General features: G+C 40.1%; 1 long non-coding RNA gene across 1 annotated transcript; it reads left to right on the forward strand.

Moving 5' to 3' along the window:
* Positions 1-572: 572 nt before the first annotated feature.
* LOC311248686 lies at positions 573-1213 on the forward strand. Its single transcript, XR_014620972.1, has 3 exons — positions 573-656; positions 920-1010; positions 1100-1213. It is a non-coding gene; the product is annotated as an uncharacterized lncRNA (long non-coding RNA).
* Positions 1214-5008: the final 3795 nt, after the last annotated feature.

The raw sequence follows: 5008 nt of genomic DNA on the forward strand, positions 1-5008 counted from the left end.
ATCGTCGTGTCAGCGCGTGACACAGATGTGCTGCTTCTACTCTTGGCTCACTATGACAGGATCCGATGTACGCATCTCTACATGAAAGCTGGGACATCAAAGGATCCAAAATATTTTCCAGTACATGACATTAGAAAGCTACTATCTGATGATCAACTGGACACAATCCTTGCCTTCCATGCCCTCACCGGATGTGACAGTGTGTCCCAGTTCAGTGGTCATGGAAAGAAAACAGCCTGGCAGGTGTTCGAGCACCATCACACTGATCTTGCTGGCCTTGGGAAGGGCCCTTTCACAGAAGATCTTGTGACATCAACAGAGAGATTCATCTGCAAGATCTATGGTGTGCCTGAGGTGGATACGTGCAACAAAGCAAGAGTCAAGTTATTCTGCAAAGGCCGTCCACAAGAGACTCTGCCACCAACCTCGGATGCAGTGAAGTTCCACATCATGCGCTCACACTATCAAGCAAGCATCTGGAACCAAGCTCACCTGCCACACCCTGATCTTCCTCCTGTTGATGAAATGGGGTGGATACACAAGGAAGGACAGCTAGTGCCACAGCTACTCTCTCTGCCACCCATGCCTAAAGCCTGCAGGGAGTTCACTTCATGTGGGTGTACCAAGGAGTGCCTCAGCCAACGCTGCAGCTGCAGGTATGTATGAAGGATTAGCTGATAGTGATCAATGTTATTAGATTGTAAAACTATGATGTGGTAGAGCATATCCACCTGCAAGACTCTATACTCTAGACTGTTTGTTGTTAACAGAATTGTGAACATATGCCTATAACAGAGAGAAAAAAAGGAATGAAGGAACAGAATAAATCACTGTAAGGACAATTGTATCATGTGTTCGAATATACTTGTACGAGAGATGGCTATAATCTTTCAATTCTCTTCTACTCTATTCTATTCAGGAAGAGTCACATGGCATGTATCGAAGCATGCAATTGTAAGAAAGTCAACACCTGCCGGAACACTGAGGAAGAGTGTGAATAAGCTGTCACTGTAAGGATTACTGTAACAAGTATTCAAACGTACATTCACTTATATTGATATGGTAAAATAATCTTTTTATTTTATTCTATTCTATTCAGGAAAAGTGGCATTGGATGAATCATGCAACTGCAAGACACCTGCGACACCTGCCTGAATACGATTGATGACTGACAATAAATTACTGTACATAAGCTACTGTACGAATATTAAGGACTATATCATTTGCATAAATGGCATGTTAATTAAAATAATGCAAGAGAAAAGAGTTTGATGAATAAATCCATGGCCTGGGATCATCCTGCTTTTCTTTCTTATTTGGTTGATGAGTTATGCATCAATAACGACCACCGTTTCTGCTATAAATATGAGTTTCAAGCAACATTTTCACAACTGATCTAAAATCAGGATATGATTTTAAATTCCTCATGTATGCAAACATATGAAAACACATTTCATTCATGTTTCTACCTTGTTTAGTCAAAAAGATATGCACTTAAATAGATTTCAGACTGGCGCTGGCGGCCATGTTGGGTTTCTCAATTTTGAGGCCTTATTTGAAAATGTTGAGCCTGGTATACAGCAGAGATATAAATCTGAATATGGCATTGGATCCCCCATGTAAGAAAACTTACAAAAGCACATTTAATTCAGGTTTGTACCTTGTGTAGTCACACTTAACTCATTAAGCCCCACCATTTATTTTTTGAAAATTCGCCTAAAACAGCATGCTTACATTAAAATGCTTATATATCCAGATTTATAAGAGCTACTTGCATAAACTTGGTACCTGAAGAAAGCTAAGACTTGGGGGATTCCAATGCTGGTGTCCCACACTGTATAGTTATTACCAAATTGCTGCAGTATTCCTGCAAACACTGAAGAAATGTCATTTTTGTATCCTCGCCTATACAAAGATTACAGTTAGACAGTCAAAACACCCTGTTACTCTCATGGTTGCACCACAGCTATATTCCTACCTTCTTCCTCCATAGGTGCAGATGTTCTGTGCAAAGTTTCATGTCAGTAGAATAAGAAATGTGGGTTTAGCACCTGTTTTTGTGGAGAGAGGGCCTGGTGCTGGCGGCCATGTTGGATTTCTCAATTTTGAGGCCTTGTTTGACATTTTTGAGCTTGGTATACAGCAGATTTGGATTCAGCACCCCTTAATACCCCTAGAAATGTTGTGTACCTAAAATAAACACGAAATGCCTTCAGGGTTATGATTTTCTGAAAATTGACCCTGTCTACAATACTTGCTTGCCTTTTCAACATTAAACATTAAAGATGTTCTCTCAGCACAATGGTGACCTTTATACCATACAATCAATTAAAAAAAATGGTACACCTATACCTCTTGTACAAAAAAGGAGGCACAAATTGAGTTCATATTGTCAAAGCTTTTTTCAAACAGCTGTTGCATTTTATTTTAAATATATGTCCTGTGACAAATGCTTTTTTAACTTTGGGACACAAAAACAGGGTACTGTTGTATGCATTTAAGTTCTGGTTTCTTTACTTTTATTGAGCAGCACAGGATGGACCCAAGTGTGGTGTTAAACCAAGAATCAACTTTATTCAAGGCGACTAGATGTGCAAAACAGACAATGGGTCTCATTCTCCAACGGACTTAAGACAGAAAATGTGCTCTTAGGGCCATTTAAGACATTCGATTTTGGGATTCCCCAACCGTGTTAAACATGCAATATATCCCATTGGGACAGACATTTGTAATTTTATATAGCTATAACCTGCATTCTTTCAAATGTATAATAAATCAATAAAACAGATATCTAACACAGTTGGGGAATCCCTCCCCAACCGTGTTAAACATGCAATATATCCCATTGGGACAGACATTTGTAATTTTATATAGCTATAACCTGCATTCTTTCAAATGTATAATAAATCAATAAAACAGATATTTAACACAGTTGGGGAATCCCAAAATCTAAGATGTGTTAAATGGCCCTAAGAGCACATTTTTTGTCTTAAGTCCATTGGAGAATGAGACTCAATAACTATCTTTCCCTCTTAATTTGCAAAAAAAAAAAAAAAACAGGAAACTAGAACTTAGATACATACATGACCAATCATGGTCCCTACATAGAAGCAGTTCCGAGGAATCTCTGTGGGGGGAAGAGGAAACACTTCCCCCACATCTTAAAAGCCAGGTTACATTAACGAAAAGTAAAAACCAGAAGAAGTCACAGAGGACTTACAGAAGAAAGACAAGTTCTTCGGATAGTAGAGAAGAAAGTGAAAACGCTGACACAAACCTGGGAAGTGTCAGTAATGAAGCTGCAAAAAAAGGATCGTGCCAGAGTTTACAGTAAAAAACATTATTGCCTGTACTGTGCCATGCAATGCCATAAAATGGCAAGGCACTTAATCCGCAAGCACACTGATGAAATATCTGTAGTAAAAGCTATCTCTTTTCCTTTGAACTCAAAGGAACGAAAATTGCATTTTGACCTGATAAGAAACAAAGGAAACCGAGCCCATAATAATGAAGTCCTAAAAACGGGTAGTGGAACACTAATCCCAAGTCAGCAAGCTGGGAAACCAGGCAAAGCAAGTGATTACATGCACTGTATCAATTGTGAGGCTTTGCTTAAAAGAAAATAATTATGGAGGCACATGTCAAGGTGCAAACTTTCACAAAAATGCAGCTCAACCCAACCAGGAAGAAGTCGAATACAATCTATCTGTGCCTTTGCACAGCCCGTCCCTGATGGTGTAAGCAGAAAGCTTTGGGCGCTGGTAAATGCTATGCATCAAGATGAAATCACAGACATCATCAGACAGGAGAAAAGTATCTTGAGACTAGGGGAAACATTTGTACGCAAAGCATGGACATGACAAGACCAAACATGATTATATTAGACAAAAAATGCGACAAATCGAAAGATTGATTCGGCAAGAACGCAAAAATGGCAGACTGAGACGAGTTGAGGACTTATTTGTACCTTCCAACTTTAACTTAGTGGTTGAAGCAGTAAATGATGTTGCTGGCTTTGATCAAGACAAAAACACCTACAAAACTCCATCCTTAGCTCTAAAGCTTGGTCATAGTCTCAAGAAGATGGCAGACATTCTGGAGTGTGAAGCCAAGATGGCAGTATCGGACAATGAGGCGTTTCTCCGGAACCTGGAAAGGAGTCGTAGTCTTTATGAGAAGAAGTGGAATGTGTGTGTTTCGTCACGTAAAGAGGCACAATGGAATGCTCCTCAGCTCATTCCTTTTACGGAAGACGTTAAGAATATGCACATGTACCTTGACAAATGCAAATGCACCTTGACAAAGATCCAAATAAAAATAACTGGGCAAAGTTGGCCAATTTGTCAAATAATTTTGTTCAATCGCAGAAGAGAGGGTGAGGTGTCCAAAATGCATCTGAGTGCATTCACCCTTAGAGATACGTCTAGTGTACATTCAGATCTGGCAGGAGGACTTTCAGAGTTAGAGCAAAAGCTCTGTAAGCATTTCCAACGCATCGAAATAAGGGGAAAAGAAACAATAAAGTACCCATCCTCTAAACACCGGACATGATGTCATCACACCATTCTGATTGACAAGCTAAAAGCAATTGGTTTTGATAGTCTATCAGTGAGCTGGATGCAATCCTACCTAGAGGGGAGAGAGCAGATGGTGGAGGTAAACGGTACCCTATCCCCCCCCCTCACAGTAAACTGTGGTGTTCCACAAGGAAGCATACTAGGTCCGCTACTGTTCCTAATTTATGCAAATGACATGTCGTCAGCTTGTGACTGCAACTTGTTCCTGTTTGCGGACGACTCAGCCCTGCTGGTCTCTGACAAGAACAAATTACAGGTTGAAAAAACCCTCAGCTCAGAACTAAGCAAAATCTGCATATGGCTCGCTGATAACAAACTATCATTACACATGGGCAAAACAGAGTCCATTCTCTTCGGTTCAAATAACAAACTCAGCAAGACCGACGGCTTCTCAGTTACAGTGGGTGACAATATTGTCACAAGGAAAGAAG

This window comes from Notolepis coatsorum (assembly GCF_963971535.1).
Source record: "Notolepis coatsorum genome assembly, contig: SCAFFOLD_567, whole genome shotgun sequence".
NCBI lineage: Eukaryota > Metazoa > Chordata > Actinopteri > Aulopiformes > Paralepididae > Notolepis > Notolepis coatsorum.